General features: G+C 42.7%; 1 protein-coding gene and 1 long non-coding RNA gene across 11 annotated transcripts in view; both read right to left on the bottom strand.

Moving 5' to 3' along the window:
• PLCZ1 (phospholipase C zeta 1) overlaps positions 1-23,484 on the bottom strand; it is a 347,938-nt gene that overhangs the window by 286,454 nt on the left and 38,000 nt on the right. The gene's annotated exons all lie outside the window — the stretch shown is intronic.
• Positions 15,232-20,625, bottom strand: LOC145546720 (uncharacterized). Its single transcript, XR_014083167.1, has 2 exons — positions 20,181-20,625; positions 15,232-18,026 (listed from the first exon to the last, which is right to left on the bottom strand). It is a non-coding gene; the product is annotated as an uncharacterized LOC145546720 (long non-coding RNA).

Here is a 23,484-nt window from a genome sequence, read left to right as displayed (position 1 = left end):
AAGAGTACTGGAGTGGGGTGCCATTGCCTTCTCCGCAAATATACACTATCATGTATAAAATAGATAATTAGTAGAAACCTGCTGTATAACACAGGGAGCCCAGCCTGGCACTCTATGACGAATGATGGGATTGCAGGGGGTAGGGAGGCTTAAGAGGGAAAGGATATAAATTATTATCATAAAAATAGATATAAAGAGAAAACCAAGAAACTAATGAGACTCTAAGTAAGAGCTCATTCTCAGGGCTTCCCTGGGGTCCAGTGGTTAAGACTGTGCTTCTACCGCAGGGGGTGTGGGTTCAATTCCTGGTCGAGGAACTAAGATCCCCCATGCCAAGTGGCACAGCCAAAAAGAAACCCAGAGTTCATTTTTAGATCATACTTTTTCTTCTGCATACTCCTTTTCTCCAAATATTAGATGATCATTATGAGCTAGGGTTTTCAACTCTCCATGCTCCCAACAAGTCCCCAAGGTTATCAGAAAGGTATTCAGAAATGGGTTTACATATTCTAGAATTTTATGTCAGGTGGACTTTTCAATCGGGAAGGAATTTATTCTACTGTTGTTCATGTGTTTGCCTTTCATCTCCTGAGAAACGCTTCATGGTTCTCAGAAACTCTACTCTTGCCAGTCACGAACTGGAGGCTGCCACTGAGCACCTGGCTCCTTGCAGTGTCCTGCCACTGGAGGCACTGCCAGATGCTGGGGCTACGGGGAGTTCCTTCTCCTAGAACATTTCCATCCTGCTACTCCCAAGACCAGGCCATCAGGCCTCCCAGCTCTCTGTATCTGTTCTCCCAGGAGGCCTGGAGACTTGGATGCAAGCAAGCCATTTGGACAACCTATTCTGACATCACAAAAGCAGTTGAGGCTTCCACCTTCATTTTCATTTCCTTTTAAGTAAATAAATGAATATGAAAAAAAGAAAATCCTCACACTTTGGGGCCCCTCCAAAGCCTAAATAAGAGGTTTAGGAACTGGGAGGTGGCAGATATGTCAAGAGCTTATCTTGCCTTCAGAAAAATATCAAAGGCAGTCATTATCCGAGATTATGGATCAGGCAACTGAGGCTCAGAGAAGTCAAGTGAATTGCCTAAAGTCGAGGGGCAGCAAGCAGCAGAAGGGGAGCAAGTTGCCTGCTTTTCAGCTTCATCCTCTCTGCAGTCACCCTAGGGCCTTAGATAAGAAGGTCACATAAATACCGACAACCAGCATTTCAGAAGTAAGGTCTAATCCACTAATACCACTTTGTGCAGAGTGTAAGGGAAAAGCTGGTATACAACAATTCACAGTGTTAAGCAGGAAGTTAGGCATGAGCAAGGAGGGGTGGCCTAGCCGAAAAGGATGCAAGCTGATCTCTAAACCCCTTCCCAAACACACCCAGGAGAGCCCACAGATATGCTACAAAAATAACCAGAGACTCTTTCAACTCTTGCACATGTGCCCTAGGTACACAGTGGATACAAACCAACCACAGGGGATTCTCCAACTCCAGCACACGTGCCCTTGATGCTCAGCTGTGTCCTCAAGCAAACTTAGGCAGCCAGGAGCCCGTTGTTGTTGTTGTTGTTGTTGTTGTTGTTCAGTTGCCATGTAGTGTCCGACTCTTTGCAACTCTAAGGGCTGCAGCATGCCAGGTCTCCCTGTCCCTCACCATCTCCTGGAGTTTACCCCAAGTTCATCATGTCCATTGACTCAGTGATGCCCTCCAGCCATCTCATCTTCTGTCTCCCTCTTCTTCTGCCTTCAATCTTTCCAAGCATCAGGGTCTTTTTCCAGTGAGTTAGTTGTTCACATCAAGTGGCCAAAGTATTGGATCTTCAGCATCAGTCCTTCCAATGAATATTCTGATTTGCTTTCCTTTAGGATTGACTGGTTTGAGCTCCTTCCTATCCAAAGGACTCTCAGGAGCTCATTCAGTTCAGTTCAGTTGCTCAGTCGTGTCTGACTCTTTGCGACCCCATGGACTGCAGCACGCCAGGCCTCCCTGTCCATCACCAACTCCCAGAGTTTACTCAAACTCATGTCCATTGAGTCAGTGATGCCATCTAACCATCTCATCCTCTGTCATCCCCTTCTCCTCCTGCCCTCAATCTTTCCCAGCATCAGGGTCTTTTCCAGTGAGTCAGCTCTTCGCTTCAGGTGGCCAAAGTATTGGAGTTTCAGCTTCAACATCAGTCCTTCCAATGAACACTCAGGACTGATCTCCTTTAGGATGAACTGGTTGGATCCCCTTGCAGTCCAAGGGAATCTCAAGAGTCCACAGTTCAAAAGCATCAATTCCTTGGCACTCAGCTTTCTTTATAGTCCAACTCGCACATCCAAACATGACTACTGGAAAAACCATAGCTTTGACTAGATGGACTTTTGTTGGCAAAGTAATGTCTCTGCTTTTTAATATTTTGCTGTCTAGGTTGGTCATAACTATCCTTCCAAGGAGTAAGCGTCTTTTAATTTCATGGCTGCAGTCACCATCTAAAGTGATTTTGGAGCCCAAAAAATAAAATCTGCCACTGTTTCCCCATCTATTTGCCATGAAGTGATGGGACCAGATGCCATGATCTTAGTTTTCTGAATGTTGAGCTTTAAGCCAACTTTTTCACTCTCCTCTTTCACTTTCATCAAGAGGCTCTTGAGTTCTTCACTTTCTGCCATAAGGGTGGTATCATCTGCATATCAGGAGCTCATTAAGGGTTCATAAATTTTCTATCCATACAGACATCTGATTATAACAGACTGAATTATGGGAAAGATGTGCACAATGTGTTGTTATATAACTTGCAGCTGTCGATCAGACTTGAGCATATGCCCATTTGCATTCCCTTTCCTGATTGGTGATGGGTACAAGCCCTATTCTGCATAGGGCAGAACCAAGAGGGGGAGACAGGGAATATAAAAAGGGAAGCCAAGAGAGATCACTGCCACTCCTTCAGGGTCGACTCACTCATTTGTGTCAGGAGTGTACTATCCCGTTTGTTTAATAAAAGATCTGTCTACTTGAGCTGTAACTGAGCTGTAACCAGTTTTGAATCCTTGCTACAACAAGACAGGAGCTGAGAAATCCTACCTGCTTGAGTGGTAATTAGACCATCATTCCAAATCTTTGTTATGACGAGACAAGAACCGAGGGAGAAAAATAAACCAACTCAACATTAGGAAAAGCTCACTATTCAAAACCATTTCTAAAACAACTGCTCTTGGAAGGAAGACAGATCTTAAAGACATATTGAAGGATTTGCTGCCCCACAAGGCAGCAGGGCCGGAGCCTCCTATGAGGCTCTGTCTTTCTGGCTTAATCCTCTCAGAGCTGGTGAGTATGTCAGATGGGCCTTTGGCATATAGCAGGAAGATTCAAGGTTTTCTCTCCCAATACAAGGAGAAAAGCATCTTCACTTTGAGATGCTTGCATCCCCCTTGGGAACTTGGAGAAAGGGGGTACCTGAAAGACTGGCAGGATTCAAGTATTACTGTGTTCCTAAGAACTGTAATACTGGGCTTCCCAGGTGGCTCAGTAGTCAAGAATCTGCCTGACAATGCAAGAGACACAGACTCAATCCCTGGGTCAGGAAGATCCCCTGGAGAAGGAAATGGCAACCCACTCCAGTATTCTTGCCTGGGAAATCCCACGGGCAGAGGAGTCTGGCGGGCTATAGTCCATGGGGTCATAAAAGAGTCAGACACAACTAAACACCAACAACCATAATATCATCTTAACACCAACTAATACTTATCATAACTGGTACGAGCGGTAATTCTGGAAGATGGCACACTGTAAGAGAGGAGAGCTAGGCAGGGAGCCAGTAATGAGACCCTTTGGAGCCCCAGAGAGTCAGCACTCAGGAATGGGCTGTGCAGAAACTTGACCAGAGGGAGAAGGAACAGAAGGAAAGCGAGGAGTCCCAGAAGGGAACCAAGCAGGTAGTGAGGACAAGCTCTGCCTCCCTGTGTTTCTGGTGATGGCCACAACCATGAATCTCCTCTTTTTGGGGGGGATGGGGAATGGTAGTTGTACTGAGTCTTCATTGCTGTGCCGGCTTTTCTCTAGCTGGGGTGAATGGGGGCTACTCTCTAGTTGCGGTACATGGGTTTCTCACTACGGTGGCTTCTCTTGTTGTGGAGCATAGGCTCTCGGACATATGGGCTCCAGAGCACACAGGCTCAGTAGTTCTGGCACACGGGCTTAGTTGCCCCAAGCCAGATGGGATCCTCCTGGACCAAAGATCAAATCCACACCTCCCACATTGGCAGGCGGATTCTTTACCACTGAGCTACCAAGGAAGCCCCAAATTTCCAATTTTTATTGAGCAAAAGCTGTTATGCAACAGATTTCTGAGAGACTTAAAGAACTAATATTCTAGAAACACTTATCCAGATAACAAATAACCCACACCAAAACTCCCAAACTATTTACTGTGACGTGACACACAGTAAGCTTTTGTATTTAAGATCTGTTCAATGAACGAAGAGCTTCTCTTTCATTGTCACTTTGTTTTTGGTCTTAAAGGACATCCTGCTTTAAAAAGTTGCTAATATAACCAGTATTTTTAGTCTGCTAAAAATATTTTAAAAGCTTCACAACTTTTCAGTAAAAGGTACTCAAATATTATCTTATCGCTCTATCTTTGCAACTACTGAGAACAAAGCCTTTTTTCGTAAGGTTAATGCATAGTCAACAAAGTAAAGTCTCAGAATTTTTACTGTAAATATTTCTGGAAAACTCTAGTAAAATTGATGCTTTTAATTTTGGAAAAACAATCAATTTCTGAAGAGAATTTATGAATTCAAATAGGTACTTTAAGGAAGTACTAGATATAGAAGTAAATGGAACAATGATGTACTCATTATTTGGGAGTGGAGCAAGCCCTAAACAGGCACATTAGACTACCAGATATAAAATAAAGAATTTACAGGGATGTACTGTACAACAGGGAATATAGTTAATAATATAATAACTTTGTATGGTGCATAATCTATAAAATATTGAATCACTATACTGTACACCTGAAACTAACATATTATTAGTCAACTATACTTCACATTAAAAAAAAAAAAGAGGTTTGTTAGCTGCCCTGGAAGTCATGTCCTTTTTCTGTTCAACTGCAGTGAAAAATAAGCAGCATGATCAATTAGAGCTTTGATTTTAAGGTGCTGGTTTATAGGAAATTTCCAAGAAAATGCCACCTTCACCACCAGGATTGTGTATACGTTTTTAATTACAATACTCAATTTTATTTGTAATACTTTAAGCAGCTTATATGATGTAAGGAAATTCTTACATATGGCACAAAATAATGGGAAAATAATAATGACAAGTGTGTGATGGTAGAATAATGACTGACCTAAATCACTTTCTCCCCAACCCTAGATCTCTCTCCCCACGCCCTTCTCTTATACCACCACGCTTTTCTTTGTAGAACCCTGCCTCTCCTCTTCAGGAGGTACACGTGACTGTCAATCACTGACCATAAACTATCACCACAGGGGCAGGCATGTGACTCACATGGCCAATCACAGCTTTCCCTGAGAATGAAGCAGCATCAGGGAAGCAGAACCCACACATTATTTAAACCCTTGGATCTTTCCACTATTTGTAAACCAGTAGATCCCAGTCCCCAAACTATTTTGCTTAAACTAGTGTGAGCTGGTCACATGTTCCTGAACAAGTTCTAAATAGTATGTGCACTATCCTTTACAGTAAGTCCCCTACTTAGAAACAAGTTCTGTTCCGAGAGCACGTTCAAAAGTCCAATTTGTTCATAAGTCCAACAAAGTTAGCCTAGGTACCCACCTACCCACCTAACACAATTGGCTATGTAGTACTGTACTGTAATAGGCTTATAATACTTTCCACACAAATAATACATTAAGAAAGCAAAAACAAAAAAAATACAGAAAACATTTTAAATCTTACAGTGTTGTTCAACTGCCAAATCATGTCTGACTCTTTGCAACCCCGCAGACTGCAGCACACCAGGCTTCCCTGTCCTTCACCATCTCCCGGAGTTTGCCCAAGTTCACGTCCATTGAATCAGTGATGCCATCCAACTATCTCATCCTTCTGCCTTCAATCTTTCCCAGCACCAGGATCTTTTCCAATGAGTTGGCTGATTGCATCAGGTGCCCAAAGTATTAGAGCTTCAGCTTTAGCATCACCTTCCAATGAGTATTCAGAGTTGATTTCCTTTAAGATTGACTGGTTTGATCTTCTTGCAGTCCAAGGGATACTCAAGAGTCTTCTCCAGCACCAAAATCTTACAGTACAGTACCTTGAAGTACAGTACAGTAATACAGTACAACAGCCGGCATACAGGGGCTGCCACTGAGTAAACAGGCAAGAATTACTGACTGGAGGAGGGAGAGGAGGTGGAGACGGTAAACCTAAAGGGTCATGAGCAGCAGGAGACGGAGGGCAAGCTGCACAGCCACTTGCAGAGGAGGCACGCACTGACAGTGTACGCCAGCCTCGGGAACTAACTCACATGACTGGACGTGCGAACACACTGTGCAACTTTGAAAGTTCAAAACTTGAAGGCTGGTATGTAGGGGACCTTACTGTATTTTATTTGAACTTCAATTACTCTGATTTATTTTTTTCACACAGTCTATTTACAGCTATCTTCAGACAAAATCTCCTTGACGATTTTTTTGTGATACTCTTTTTCTAACATCTGTTTAAAATACATGTCTCTGTTAGATTCTGGGAGTTCTGAATAATGACCCATCCTTTTTAAGCAATGTTTTCTAAACTTCCCTAATCATAAACTCTTGGGAGGAGTTAAAATCTGTTAAAATACAGATTGCTGGGTTCCAGCACATAAACCCTCCTGAATCAGAGTCTCTAAAGGGGAGGGCTAACAGTCTATACTTTTTAACAAGCATCACAAGTGAGCCTTCTAATAAGGGAAGTTTAGACCACATTGCCCTACAGCAACATTTGTCCTCGAAGTAAATCCTTCCTTTTGAAGGATAGCCTCCGAGCTATGGGTCTTTGAACTTTTGAACCCTTTGAACTTTTCCCTGGAGTAAACCTGCTTTCTTCTGAACACCTCTGATGAAGCAAGTCTCTAGGATTACTTTTCTTTTTAGAAGTGTTCTGTAGTAAAAGTCATTCAGCTTAGCTGATACCAATATAATCAATCAAGCTAAAGCTGTGTGAGCTTATTATTTAGGAAGTTCATGGAAAGAATGTCAGCCTTGGAATTACATAAACCTGGGTTTAAATTCACATTTAGACAAATGGGTATAATCCCCACAATACATTTAATAACCACATAACCTTGAGTGAATTCCTTAAACCCACTTATCCTCAATTTTGTTAACCTGTAAATCTGTAACAGGACAGAGTATAATGCCCACCCTACAATGATTGATAATGGAATACAGAGCAGAATGAATGCTTTTGCTTAGTACTTTACTTTCATATGACATTTTAAAAATATTTTTACTTTTTATGAATGATGAAAAGCATATCCAGGTTTCATAGAAAAAAATCGCTCAAGTGTAATTTCAAGACAATGTGTGACATTGCTCCCATTAAAAAACAGAGTAGGGGCTTCCTTGGTGGTTCAGTGGTTGGGACTCCGCCTTCCAATGCAGGGGGTGCAGGTTCAAGACCTGGTCTGGGAGCTAAGATCCCACAGGCCTGCGACCAGAGCCAAAAAGTAAAACACAGGCAATACTGTAACAAATTCAATAGACTTAAAAAAAAACAAAAAAGAGGTCTTATTCTTAAAAACAAAAAAAATACAGTAATGCTTCATAAGTAGTAGTTTTACTTATTTTAAAATACAATTTGGCTTTAAAGAACCCTATTTACTTTCATACAAAACCAACAGGGAAAAAGAAAGTTAACAACAAAGCTGTCAAAGGAAGGAAAATCACTGAGTCATTACTCTTCTTAATTTAACCTCCTATTTAAATAGTAAGGGCTTCCCCCCCGCCCAAATTTCCTTCTTTTCTTAGTCCATAAATCACAAACTAATGACAGGATCAACAAATTCCCAAAACTAAAGAGAGAAAAACACATGGCTTTTTCTGTATTGCTTTTTATCACTCAGTCATAGTCACCTAAAAGCCATTTTGCTTACCTTACTAATTACTTTGATCCTCTGCCTTCTCTGGGGCTTCCCAGGTGGCACCATTGGTAAAGAACTCACCTGCCAATGCAGGAGACATAAGAGACTCAGGGTTTGATCCCTGACTCAGGAAGATTCCCTGGAGGAGGCCATGGCAACCCACTCCAGTATTCTTGCCTGGAGAATCCTATGGACAGAGGAGCCTGGTGGGCTACAGTCCATAGGGTTGCAAAGAGTCGGACAGGACTGAGCGACTTAGCCGGCACGGGCACTGCCTTCTGTGGGCTTCCCTGGTGGCTCAGATGGTAAAGAATCTGCCTGCAATAAGGGAGACTCAGGTTCGATCCCTGGGTCAGGAAGATCCCCTGGAGAAGGGAATGGCGACCCACTCCAGTATTCCGGCCTAGAGAATTCCATGGACAGAGGAGCATGGAGGGCTACAGCCCAGGGAGTGGCAAAGAGTCAGACACAACTGAGGGACTAACACACACATCCTTCTGTTTTCTCTAGCCTGCTTGGACTCTTTTCCAAATGTCCTGGCTTGCAAGAAGTAGCAAGGACTCCTCTGCGGGGAGGGGGAGTAGATGCATTAAACTACTGGAATCCAAGCTCACCACCACTGTAGACTCCCTATTTACCCACCATGACAGCTCCGAAAGGTTCTTCAATGCCCCATCAAGCATTCTGAAAAATATCTAACCAGCTCACTCAGAGGGTAACAGTTTACAACCAGAATGTTGAACCATTTGATTCAGATTATCATTAGAGGAAATAGATAAAATTTTCTTGAGATGTAGAAAATAATTTTTTATTGCTATAACATTTTAAGATTCAAGGCACTGTGGAACCTGGAAACATAAACTGTTTTCCACTTTGCTTCCCATTTTAAAATCCTTCCTTGCCTGCAGGCTCCTATATATCCCAGAGCATGTCTGTATGAGAGCTTTGTAATTCTCCATGCAAGGTGGTCTGAATATATAGCTTACCATATTATGTTATTATATAATTACACAGATTTAGATAGAATATTTTTACATGGAATGTTTATATAATTATCTTGGTTGCTATGCTTCTTGCTGGAGAATGGCACAGAGCATCTCAAGATGACATCAAAACCTTGCTCGAGTAGAAATGCTAGATATTTTATGCCAGTCCTCCAATTAAAAACACAAATATTATTCTAGCTGGGAAAAATCCCCCATACCCTAAGAAGGCTTCTCTGGTAGCTCAGTCAAGAATCTGCCTGCAGTACAGGAGACCCGAGTTCAATCCCTAGGTGGTGAGGATTCCCTGGAGAAGGAAATGGTTACCCACTCCAGTATCCTTGCTTGGAAAATCCTATGGACAGAGGAGCCTGGCGAGCTATAGTTCGTGGGGTCACAAGAATCGGACACAACTTAGCAAATAAACCACCTCCACCACATCCTAAGAAGGACGTTGACTGATGCGAATTGAGAGAACCATAGGAAAGTATAAAGAATACTGCATTGAACAACAAAAGCAAAAGTGTCTACTACTTGCAGAAGCACTGAGCTCTACCCACAGCAGAAATTTGATCTTGCTGTGACACGTCATAAAAGTCCATGCAACCAGTTGTCTATTTCCAACTTAAACAGGATACTTACAAAGACAAATGCCTACCTTTTTGTCTCACTTAACTGCAAATTTCTGTTCACTGGTCCTTCCCCTTCTCAAGTCGTTCTAACTAATATTGACAGCCACTGTTTAGAGGCATGTTGAATCTTTTGCTGTTGCTACAATTTCCATCTTTAGGTGGGAGTTTCCAACCACGCTGACAGCTAGTATCTAAACATCTTTTTTAGTCACAGTTGGGTAACATAATGTCTTAGAGTCAAGGTGGTAATTTTTATGCAGTGCCCCAGAGAACTCTGTGAGGAATGACGTGTTCAAAGCATACAGCACAAGCACAAATGATCATAGTGCAAGAGTACCCAAAAGTTTCAAAGGTTTGAGATAAAAGTAGGTGGCTATTTAATCCATGTAGTGAGCAGAACAATAATCTAGAAATCAAAAGCCACAACCAGCCAGGATCCATATACAGTCTTTACAGAGCTTTAGGTAAGAAAGGCAACAAAATATGGGATGTATAAAATGAATGGGTGGATCAGGGCAGTTACAGATCAGGGATAATTTAACCCTGATCTCATTGAGAGATATCACATCAGCCATTCATTCCAGAAGATGAATGGGCACATTTTCTCTGCAAGCATTTTTTCCTGAAAAATTAAACTTAGTTATACCTTACTTTATCACGTTACGAAAAAGATATATATTTGGGCCACAGCAATTCAGCACCTCCCAGCACTGCTTTGACTGAGATATGCTTTAATGCTGCCTTCAGCATCTATGAAATGTTGTTATAAGAAACATTCAAAAGAAATCTGTCTTTGCATCTGCTATTTAAAAAAATAATCGGGTAGGTTATTGAACCTATCACAATGTCTTCTATAAAGAAAAGTCCCTGGACAAAATTTATTCCAGAAATTGCTGCCAGAAAAACTTTATGTTTTCTAAGACCTGGGCTTCTTCCTTTTAAATAAGAAGAAACAAGCAGTTTCTTTTATTTCTCCTTTCACACTGACTGCCAGGAATCCCACAAGTAAGTTTGAAGTTCAATATGGCAATAAGTTAATCCATAGGGCATCACTTTGGTTTTTCTGTTGTTTGGGGTTTTCTTAAGCTTTTTATTTTGTATTGGTGTCTAGTCGCTTAACAATGCTGTGACAGCCTCAGGTGAACAGAGAAGGGACACAGCCATACATATACATGTATCCGTTCTCCCCAAACTCTCCTCTCATCCAGGCTGCCACATAACATTGAGCACAGTTCCCTCTGTTATACAGTAGGTCCTTGCTCATTATCCATTTAAGATAGAGCAATGTGCTCTATCCCAGACTCCCATAGGGCATCATTTTGAAATCTCCATTTTTCCATAGTTCTGAATTTCTATTTAATTATCTTTTTATTAACATTGCAAAAGCCACTTCAGATTCTTTGGGGGGAAAGACTGGAATCAGTAAATTAAATTATCCAGAGAGTACATACATGGCAACACTGACTCTCTCAAACAGGGGTTCCCAACCTCTAGGCCAGGGATGGGTACCTCCTGTCAGATCAGTGGCTGCATTAGATTACAAATAAAGAGCACAATAAATGTAATGCACTTGAATCATCCCAAAACCATCCCCTGTCCAGGTCCATGGAAAAACTGGTTTCCATGAAACCAGTTTCCAGTGCCGAAAAGATTGGGGAACGCTGCTATAAAACACAGTTCTGATCATCAAAGACAAAATAAAAAAAAAACCAACAACTCTAAACATTACAAAAGCTCTGCAGCAAAGACCATACAGGTTGCACCAGAAGAATGACTCTGTCCTTCACTTAAAGCTTGCTTTAATTCATGTAGACACAATGCTAACAAATTTGGTTATCACGTTCCTTGGGGCACAGAAGATATGAAGCAGGAGTGAAAAGCTGCTAGAATAGAAGCAGTCACATTGTTAACAACAATAATTTGCAATGACAGTAAGGGGGAAAGATACACAACTATAAAAAGCTGTCTTAAGAGGTCAAACCCTGGCTAATCCAGAGTCATTTCACAAGTTTCTTAAAGTGCAAAGCATGCACATCAAAATCATCTGGGGATTTGTTAAACTAGTAAGGTACTGAGCCCTGTATTAGTATCCTTGGGGGTGTGGGAAAGTCCAATGTTCACAAGCGTACAGGGTGATTCTTTCCTAAAGGGCAGTTTGAGAATCACAGATGTAGACGCAGACAGCCCTACATAACTCAGTAGGCCCTCAGGGCCGAACCACACACCAAGCCCCCAAAAGGCAAAGATGATTTCAGAACCTTCCTCTTTTAGAAAGTGGGAAAGGATGTGATCAATTTGAGAATGGTTATCCTTGAAAACTGTTAATATAAAAATAGTTTTTATTTTTTGTAATCTTAATGTGCAACAGGATAACTATCAGGACATCCAGATAATGGAAGAACTGTGACTGTCACAAACTGTGGAGGGCCCGACTTTTCAGCCTAGTTGCAACTGCTACAATTTCATGCTGGCAGAAGACCAGAGATTTCTGGGCCAGCGAAAAAGAACTTGTTAGTCACAGCACAGCAGGAAGCATGAGCTTCTTATCTGTGCAACTTACTTCCATCCCAAGTTCCTCAAGGGTTGGGCAGAGGAGCCAAGATGAGTCTCTACCACTGTTGAACAAAGTTAAGCCTAGGAACCCCCAATCTTTTATAAGGAGAGTTAGCAAACTGAACTGAATTTAGCTCTGGAAGGAGGAGACACGGTCTATGTTACAGTTCATTTCAGTTAAGTTCAGTCACTCAGTCATGTCTGACTCTTCGTGACCCAAAAGATTGCAGAACTCCAGGCTTCCCTGTCCTTCACCAACTCCCGGGGCTTACTCAAACTCATGTTCATCAAGTCGGTGATGCCATACAACCATCTCATCCTCTGTTGTCCCCTTCTGCTCCGGCCTTCAACCTTTCCCAGCATCAGGGTCTTTTCCAATGAGTCAGTTCTTCACATCACGGGGCCAAAGAATTGGATCTTCAGCTTCAGCACCAGTCCTTCCAGTGAATATTCAGGACTGATTTTCTTTAGGATGCACTGGCTGGATCTCCTTGCAGTCCAAGGGACTCTCAAGAGTCTTCTCCAACACCACAGTTCAAAAGCATCAATTCTTCAGCATTCAGCTTTCTTTATAGTCCAATTCTCACATCCATACATGACTACTGAAAAAACCAAAGCTTTGACTAGATGGACCTTTGTTGGCAACATAATGTCTCTGCTTTTTTATATGCTGTCTGGGTTGGTCATAACTTTCCTTCCAAGGAGTAAGCATCTTTTAATTTCATGGCTGCAGCTATCTGCAGTGATTTTGGAGCCAAAAAAAAGTCTCTCACTGTTTGCATTGTATCCCCATCTATCTGCCATGAAGTGATGGGACCGGATGCCATTATCTTAGTTTTCTGAATGTTGAGCTTTGAGCCAGCTTTTTCACTCTCCTCTTTCACGTTCATCAAGAGGCTCTTTAGTTCTTATTCACTTTCTGCCATGAGGGTGGTGTCATCTGAATATCAGAGGTTATTGATATTTCTCCCGGCAATCTTGATTCCAGCTTGTGCTTCATCCAGCCGGCATGTCACACGATGTACTCTGCATATAAGTTAAATAAGCAAGGTGACAATATACACCCTGACGTACTCCTTTCCCAATTTAGAACCAGTCTGTTGTTCCATGTCCAGTTCTAACTATTGCTTCCTGACCTGCATACAGGTTTCTCAGGAGGCAGGTCAGGGGGTCTGGTAGTCCCATCTCTTAAAGAATTTTCCACAGTTTATTGTGATCCACATAGTCAAAGGCTTTGGCATAGTCAATAAAGCAGAAGTAGATGTATTCCTGGAACTCTCTTGCTTTTTTGATGATCCAACGGATGTTTGCAACTTCATCTCTGATTCCTCTGCCTTTTCTAAAACCAGCTTGAACATCTGGAAGTTCATGGTTCAAGTACTGTTGAAGCCTGGCTTGGAGAATTTTGAGCATTACTTTTCCAGAATGTGAGATGAGTGTAATTGTGCAGTAGTTTGAGCATTCTTTGGCACTACCTTTCTTTGGGATTGGAATAAAAACTGACCTTTTCCAGTCCTGTGGCCACTGCTGAGTTTTCCAAATTTGCTACCATACTGTCTCTTGAGAAACCTGTATGCAGGTCAGGAAGCAACAGTTAGAACTGGACATGGAACAACAGACTGGTTCCAAATAGGAAAAGGAGTATGTCAAGGCTGTATATTGTCACCCTGCTTATTTAACTTATATGCAGAGCACATCATGAGAAATGCTGGGCTGGAGGAAGCACAAACTGGAGTCAAGATTGCTGGGAAAAATATCAATAACCTTCGATATGCACATGACACCACCCTTATGGCAGAAAGTGAAGAAGAACTAAAGAGCCTCTTGATGAACGTGAAAGAGGAGAGTGAAAAAGCTGGCTCAAAGCTCAACATTCAGAAAACTAAGATCATGGCATCCGGTCCCATCACTTCATGGCAGATAGATGGGGACACAGTGGAAACAGTGGCTGACTTTATTTTTCTGGGCTCCAAAATCACTGCAGATGGTGACTGCAGCCATGAAATTAAATGACGCTTACTGCTTGGAAGGAAAGTTATGACCAACCTAGACAGCATATTAAAAAGCAGAGACATTACTTTGCCAACAAAGGTCCATCTAGTCAAGGCTATGGTTTTTCCAGTGGTCATGTATGGATGTGAGAGTTGGACTATAAACAAAGCTGAGCGCCGAAGAATTGATGCTTTTGAACTGTGGTATTGGAGAAGACTCTTGAGAGTCCCTTGGACTGCAAGGAGATCCAACCAGTTCATCCTAAAGGATATCTGTCCTGGGTGTCCATTGGAAGGACTGATATTGAAGTTGAAACTCCAAAACTTTGGCCACCTGATGCAAAGAGCTGACTCACTGGAAAAGACCCTGATGCTGGGAAAGATTGAGGGCAGGAGGAGAAGCGGACGACAGAGGATGAGATGGCTGGACAGCATCACCAACTCGATGGACATGGCTTTGTGTGGATCAGGGAGTTGGTGATGGACAGGGAGGCCTGGCGTGCTGCGGTTCATGGGGTCGCAAAGAGTCGGACATGACTGAGCAATTTAACTGAACTGAGTGCAGTACTTTCACAGCATCATCTTTTCGGATTTGAAATAGCTCCACTGGAATTCCATCACCTCTACTAGCTTTGTTCGTAGTGATGCTTCCTAAGGCCCACTTGATTTTGCATTCCAGGATGTCTGGCTCTAGGTGACTGATCACACCATCGTGATTATCTGGGTCATGAAGATCTTTTTTGTATAGTTCTTCTGTATATTCTTGCCACCTCTTCTTAATATGTTATGCTTCTGTTAAGTCCATAACATTTCTGTCCTTTATCAAGCCCATCTTTGCATGAAATGTTCCCTTGGTATCTTTAATTTTCTTGAAGAGATCCCTAGTCTTTCCCATTCTATTGTTTTCCTCTATTTCTTGCATTGATCACTAAGGAAGGCTTTCCTATCTCTCCTTGCTTTTCTTTGGAACTCTGCATTCAAATGGGTATATCTTTCCTTTTCTCTTTTGCCTTTAGCTTCTCTTCTCATCTATATGTAAGGCCTCCTCAGACAACCATTTTGCCTTTTTCAATTTCTTTTTCTTGGGGATGGTCTTGATCACTGCTTCCTGTACAATATCATGAACCTCCGTGCATAGTTCTTCAGGCACTCTGTCTATCAGATCTAGTCCCTTAAATCTATGTCTCGTTTCCACTGTACAGTTGTAAGGGATTTAAGTCATACCTGAATGGTCTAGTGGTTTTCCCTACTTTCTTCAATTTAAGTGTGAATTTGGCAATAAGGAGTTCATGATCTGAGCCACAGTCAGTTCCTGGTATTGTTTTTGCTGACTGTATAGAGCTTTTCCATCTTTGGCTGCAAAGAATATAATCGATATGATTTCAGTATTGACCATCTGGTAATGTCTGTGTGTATAGTCTTCTCTTGTGTTGTTGGAAGAGGGTGTTTGCTATGACCAGTGCGTTCTCTTGGCAAAACTCTGTTAGCCTTTGCCCTACTTCATTCTGCACTCCAAGGCCAAATTTGCCTGTTACTCCAGGTGTCTCTTGACTTCCTACTTTTGCATTCCAGTCCCCTATAATGAAAAGGACATCTTTTTTTGGGTGTTAGTTCTAGAAGATCTTGTAGGTCTTCATAGAACCACTCAATTTCAGCTTCTTCAGCATTACTGGTTAGGACATAGACTTGGATTACTGTGATATTGAATGGTTTGCCTTGGAAACGAACAGAGATCATTCTGTTGTTTTTTGAGATTGCACCCAAGAACTGCATTTTGAACTCTTTTGTTGACTATGAGGGCTACTCCATTTCTTCTAAGGGACTCTTGCCCACAGTAGTAGATATAATGGTCATGAGTTAAATTCACCCATTCCAGTTTGCTGATTCCTAAAATGTTGATATTCACTCTTGCCATCTCCTGTTTGACCACTTCCAATTTACCTTGATTCACAGATCTAACCTTTCAGGTTCCTACCCAATACTGTTCTTTACAGCATCAGACTTTACTTCCATCACCAGTCACATCCATAACTGGGTGTTGTTTTTGCTTTGGCTCTGTCTCTTCATTCTTTCTAGAGTTATTTCTCCACTGATCTCCAGTAGCATATTGGGCACCTACCGACCTGGGGAGTTCATCTTTCAGTGTCCTAACTTTTTGCTTTTCATACTGCTCATGGGGTTCTCAAGGCAAGAATACTGGTTTGCCATCCCCTTCTCCAGTGGTCCATGTTTTGTCAGAAGTCTCCACCATGATCATGAGTGTGGGGAAACAGACTCTTGGAGGGCACAAACAAAACCTCGTGCATACCAGGACCTAGGAGAAAGGAGCAGTGACCCCACAGGAGACTGACCCAGACTTGCCCATGAGTGTCCAGGAGTCTCCGGTGGAGGTGTGGGTCGGCGGTGGCCTGGTGCAGGGTTGGGGGCACTGAGTGAGGCAGTGTGTGCATGGGACCTTTTGAAGGAAGTGAAGTTGCTCAGTCGTGTGCGACTCTTTGCTATCCCATGGACTGTATAGCCTACCAGGCTCCTCCGTCCATGGAATTTTCCAGGCAAGAGGACTGGAGTGGGTTGCCATTTCCTTCTCCAGGGGATCTTCCCGACCCGGGGATCAAACCCTGGTCTCCCACATTGCAAGTAGACGCTTTATCTTCTGTACCACCAAGGAAACCCATTATCTTCATTACCTCTACCATAGTTTAGCCTCAGGTCAAACAACAGGGAAGGGACACAGCCCCGTCCTTGTTACGCTGGACAGTAAATAAAACTGTTCTCTGCTCTAGAGGGAGATATTATCTCTATCTTCCAAAGCTGTTCACTATACAAAAATCTTTACAAAGACAGCCTGGACTAAAGACAAACTGTGCAGAAACAAAAGTCTTATGGAGAAACATCCCCAACAGTAGCCTCTCTTCTTGGGTTCTGGAGTGATGTGTGTTTTCCTTTTAAGTACAAGACTTTACGGTGGACTTCCCTGGTGGTCCAGTGATTAAGAATCTTCCTGCCAATGCAGGGGACATGGGTTCAATCCCTGGTCCAGGAAGATTCCACAACCATGGGACAAATAAGCCCATGCACCACAACTACTGAGCCTGCATGCTCCAGAGCCCACAAACCACGAGAGAAGCCACCACAATGAGAAGTCCATGCACCACAACTAGAGAGTAGCCCCCACTCGCCACAACTAGAGAAAGTGGACAACAATGAAGACCCAGCACAGCCATAAAAAAAAAAAATTAATAAATAGAGTTTATTGTCTTTTGGATAAGAAAATGTTTTCTTTTCCTCCTATCTCACCCACTGCTCTTCCTTTTCTTCCCTGTCCCTCCTCTTCTCTGAACATTGGCATGCTTCAGACCTTAACACTTCTCTTCCCTGTCTGCAATAACCCCATCAGTGATCTCATCTAATCCCATCACTTAAATAGTATTTACATTTCCAACAACTCCCAAATTTGTAACTCCATCCCAGATCATCCTCTGAACTCCAAACTTGTCTAACTGAGTGCCCACTCAGTATTTTCACTTGGATGTCTAATCCAAACTCAAACTTTCAAACATTAGATCCATATTCTACCTGTGGCATCCTCTGTATAGCTGACTGGTAATTCTATCCCAGTTTCTCAGGCCAGATCTCTTGGAGCCACCATTGACCTGCCCCGCCCCCTTCTCACTCATATCCCACATCCAATCTGTCAGGACATATTGTTGGATTTATCTTTAAAGCAAATCTCACCACTTCCACTGCTACCTCCCTGGTCTGATCCAGCATCATCTCTGTTTGATTACTGAACTACCACCTTGTATGTCAGTCACTAAGTCGTGTCCGACTCTGCAATCCCATGGTCTGTAGCCTGCCAGGCTCCTCTATTCACAGGGTTCTCCAGGCAACAATACTGGAGTGGGCTGCCATTTTCTTCTCCAGGGGATCTTTCTGACCCAGGAATCAAACCCACGTCTCTTGCATCTCCTGCATTGGCAGGTGAATTCTTTACCACTGCACCACCAAAGCTTCTACCACCTTAGGCTCCCCAGCCTTCTTCCAAAACACACAGACACACAGAGTCTATTGTAAAAGTCATATCACTTCACTCCTCTGCACAAAACCTCAAGGAAACTCATAAGAGCAGCCCCACCACTGCTATCTCTCTTGCCTTTCCTCTCTCCCTCCACACTGACCTATCTGTTGCTTGAACAATCTTTGACACACTCAGACTATATTAATCTCCTCTTGCCACTACAACAAATTACCACAAACACAGTGGCTTGAAACAATACAAATTCATTCTCTGACAGTCTAGAGGTCAAAAGTTCGAAATCAGCTTCACTGGGCTAAAGCCAAGTGGTCAGCAGTCCTGGTTCCTTCCAGAGGCTTTCAGGGAAAAGCATTTTCTTGCCTTTTTCAGCTTCTAAGTGGCTACTTGAGCTTCTTGGCTTGTGGCCCTTTCTCCAACTTTAAGATGCATCACTCCAACCTCTGTTCCCATCATCATGTCGCCTCTGACTCAGACTTCTCAGTGTGCTACTTATAAGAAGGGTTGTGATTACACTTGGTCCATTTTAATAATCTGGATAAGTTCCCCATTTTATGATCCTTAATTTAATCACATCCACAAAGTCCCTTTTGCCATATAAGATAGCATTCACAGATTGTGGGCATTATGACATGAACATATTTGGGGTGTGCGGTACATAATTCAGCCTACCATACTGACCTCAGGGCTTTTGCTCTGGCTACTGTCCCTGCATGGAACACTCTTCTTCTAGATTAATTACTTGGCTGATCCCATTATCCCCTTCATATTTCTTCTCAGGTGCCACCTTCTCAAAAAGCCAACAAAGAATATCCTACTTAAAATAAAACAGGGAATTCCCTGGAGGTCCAGAGGTTAGAGGGGCTTCCCAGGTGGCACTAGTGGTAAAGAACCTGCCTGCCAATGCAGGAGACTAAGAGACATGGGTTCGATCCCTGGGTCAGGAAGATCCCCTGAAGAAGGAAATGGCAACCCACTCCAGTATTCTTGCCTGGAAAATCCCATGGACAGAGGAGCCTGGTGGGCTACGGTCCAGGGTCACAAAGAGTCAGGCACAACTAAAGCGACTTACCATGCACGCATCAGTGGTTAGAAACTGACGCTTTCACTGCCACGGCCTGGGTTCGGTCCCTTGTCAAGGAACTAACACCCCACAAGCTGCATGGCACGGCCAAAAAATAAGATAAATAAAACAAAATAAAAATAAAACAGTTAACAACTCCTCACCCCTGCATTCCTGATTCCCTTTACCTCCACCTTACCTCACCTACTCTACCTTTTTCTTGTAGCATCCATTACATTCCAACTCTACTACATAATTTACTTATTTACTGTCTGTCTCATAAGCTCAGTCACTGTGCCTGCTTTCTTCATGGGTATATCTCAGGCACATAAACAGCACCTGGCACAGATCAGGAGTTCAATAAATGTTTGCTGAATAAGTAAATATGTCATAGGCCTCAGAGACACAGAACACCAAAAGCAGGTCATGTTTTTCAATGTCAAGTAATAAGAGCTCATGCTCCCACCAGTTTCATTTTCAGAAATTAAATTCTCACCACATTTGGTTCAACTGTAGGTGCCAATTCCTTCATGACAAGGCTGCTCTGCTGGGCACACCTGACCCCATGGTGACCGCCATGACACTGCTGTCCCTGCTTCTTAAGAACAGGAGAGTCTGTCCAGTCCCCAGTTCTCCACAACTCAGAATCAGCCCAACATATTTAATGGAGGCAAAGAATAATTAAGGGACTAAGAAAACAAAGAGTGGCTTAAATGCTACCAGAAGTAACCACTCTTCTTCTGAAACTAAAAATACAAATTCATTTTCAGAACCTCTTGCCTAGTCTACATGATTTCTCCAGGTAACAGATGTCAGTTCACCCCTTCCACCAGGGGGGAGGTTTAAGAACTCTGCTGATAACCCCCAGTCCAAGCAAAACTGTTACTTGACTCAGAGAGAATAGGAATCTAAAATTTAACTCCAAGAATTTTTATTTCTCTGCGCTAGAATTGGCCTCTTCCCACAGTAAATTATAAGGGATATACCATCTCCAGGGCTTCCCAGGTGGTGCTAGTTGTAAAGAATCTACCTACCTACTTACGTCTAAAGCAGGTAGACATTAAGAGACACATGTTTGATCCCTGGGTCAAGAAGATCCCCTAGAGAAGGAAACGGCACCCCACTCCAGTATTCTTGCCTAGAAAATTCCATGGGCAGAGGAGCCTGGTGGGCTATAGTCCATGCGACCACAAAGAGTCAGATACAACCAAGTACACACACAACACACACACACATACCATTTTCAACCCACTGGGGGTTATTCTTGCCCTAAGGGTTGTAACACAACAATCCATGACAACTCAATAATTGCATATTTTCTAAAGTCTAAAGCTGTTCAAAATATATTTTTAAATTTATGTTATTAAGTTTTGGCTGTGCTGGACCTCTGTTGCTGTACCGGCTTTTCTCTAACTTCGGCGAGGGGGTGGGGGGCTACTCTAGTCGCGGTGTGCAGGCTTTTCATTGCAGTGGCTTCTCTTGTTTCAGAACACGGGCTCTAGGGTGCACATGCTTCCGCAGTTGCGGTTCCCGGTCTCCAGAGCACAGGCTCAATAGCTGTGATGCGTGGGCTTAGCTGCTCGGAGGCATGTGGGTGGGATCTTCCTGGATCAGGGATGGAACCTGTGTCTCCTGCATTGACAGGTGGATTCTTTACCACTGAGTCACCAGGGAAGCCCTAAAGCTGTTAAATTTTTTAATAACATCCTTTGTGGGGCTTCAACGGAACAATCCAGAATAGTAAGCTTCAACAACTTCAGTCAATTCATTTTTAAGGTACCCCTCCCCCAAGTTTGTGGTGTCTATTTGCATCCTTTTTCCTGTAATAATATCTTTCCTCTAATCTTTGGCAGATGGTGCTAGTGGTAAAAGAACCTGCCTGCCAATGCAAGAGATGCAAGATACATGGGTTCAATCCCTGGCTTGGGAAGATCCCCTGGAGGAGGATATGGCAACGCACCCCAGTATTCTTACCTGGAAAATCCCATGGACAGAGGGGCCTGGAGGGCTACAATTCATAGGGTCACAGAGAGTCAGACACAAGTGAAGCAACTCAGCACACAATCATTGGCAAGTGCTTAGACAAAGCCACAAGTAATAATATACACTCAGTCCCCACAAGAAAAAACAATAATTTTCAGAGACTAGGGGGTCTATATGTAGAGGGGGGAAAAAAATTCTCCAAAGAAAACATAAAGGACACTCTTTGATTTTTATGACTACACAGAACTCTCAGCATCTGCCTCTGAAACAACTGCTTCCAGTTACTGCACCACCTTCAGGCCTTCCCCAACTCTAATGGGGGAGGAAAAACAAAGGTTCTTGAAAGAAGCCTTTCATTTGCATATCTAAAAGCCTTAGTCGAGACATTTTCTTAAAACAAAAGAGCAGTTTACCCTCAAAGCTGAATTCAAATTGCCCCTAGAAAGCTCTGAGCCTTTGAGTTTGGCAGGGTTTTTTCAGCTCAAGAAAAAAAAAAAAAGTTGAGGTTGAGGTCCAGCTACAGTGATCCGGTTTCATTAAGAGATGACTAGTACCCTTTCAAAGGTGTCAAAACAACATTTCAACACACAACAAGAATTGTGAAACAGCAAAATCTTTTTAAAAGATGTGAAAGTCATTTCCTGCAGAATTCTGAGCTGAGCCCCTATTTGATGAAATGAGTACCCACAGAAGAACTATCTCCAAAGGAATATGTATGATGTGCAGAAGTGATAAACAGAGGAGGGAGGACCAGAAGGGATCTAAAACCTAAAGGTAATTCAAGATCACCTTCTAGGTGAGGCTTTTTCTAGTCACATTATCAAAACATCTCAACCACCACTCTCCACCTAAACACACACACACTTCCTAACCTCATTCCTTGTAAGTTTTTTTTCTCCTTACATATATAACTATCTAATATTTATATATTTTACATATGCACATTTTTTTAAGGACTTAGTCACCAGAACGTGAGCACCACCGGAGCAGGGCTTTTTCTATTTTATTCACTACTTGTATCATTAGGGCCCAGAACATTATTTAGTACATGGAAGATACTGAATAACGGAGAAGGCAATGGCAACCTACTCCAGTACTCTTGCCTGGAAAATCCCATGAACAGAGGAGCCTGGTAGGCTGCAGTCCATGGGGTCGCTAGGAGTCGGACACAACTGAGCGACTTCACTTTCACTTTTCACTTTCATGCATTGTAGAAGGAAATGGCAACCCACTCCAGTGTTCTTGCCTGGAGAATCCCAGGGACAGGGGAGCCTGGTGGGCTGCTGTCTATGGGGTCACACAGAGTTGGACACGACTGAAGTGACTTAGCCAGGTACTGAATAAATATTTGCTGATTAAATGAATGGATGGATGGATGGAAAATTCTGAAGTTCTAAAGAGCAAACTGTCAAATTCTAAATAAATTGACTATGTGAAGATAACAGCACATTTTGTAGCAAGTAGACACACAATATTTGCCCATAGTGTTCTTGCCTGGAGAATCTCAGGGAGAGGGGAGCCTGGTGGGCTGCCGTCTATGGGATTGCACAGAGTCGGACACAACTGAAGCGACTTAGCAGCAGCAGCAAAGGTTTTTCACAATTTCTCCTTATAATGCACAGCAAAGAACAGTAATGAAACATTTCAAAATAACATCATCACAGATGTCTGTTGGTTTCTCCATGTTAGCCTCTAAGATCCCTAACAGCAAAAACTGGGTCTCAAGCCTTAGTGACACAGTGCTTAGAAAGCACTAGTCCGTCCACGTGCAACTAATGAATAAATGAAGTAAAGTAAGATGTCTAGCTCCCACTATGTGCGTGAGTGTGTGTGCTAAGTCGCTTCAGTCATGTCCAACTCTTTGCGGCCCTACAGACCAAACAGCCTACCAGGTTCCTCTTTCCATAGGAATCTCCAAGCAAGAATACTATAGTGGGTTGCTATGCCCTCCTCCAGGGGATCTTCTGACCTAGGGATCCAACCCTATGTGGCTGACCTTTCCTACAAATTTCCCTACAAAGCAACTGCTTCAGTTTCTTTCTACAATAGTCTTTGAATATAAGTCATTATTTGTTAGAATTTTAAGTTCTTTGAAGACAGAAAAAAAAGAAAAAACTGTCATGGGGATATTTCTTATTTCCAGTGAATGCATACTTTGGGACAAGTGACCT

This window comes from Giraffa tippelskirchi, chromosome 4 (genome assembly GCF_054371585.1).
Source record: "Giraffa tippelskirchi isolate mGirTip1 chromosome 4, T2T-mGirTip1v1.2.pri, whole genome shotgun sequence".
In the NCBI taxonomy this organism is placed as follows: Eukaryota; Metazoa; Chordata; class Mammalia; order Artiodactyla; family Giraffidae; genus Giraffa; species Giraffa tippelskirchi.
Note: the sequence above shows the minus strand (reverse complement) of the source record. Positions and strands in the feature narration are given on the sequence as shown.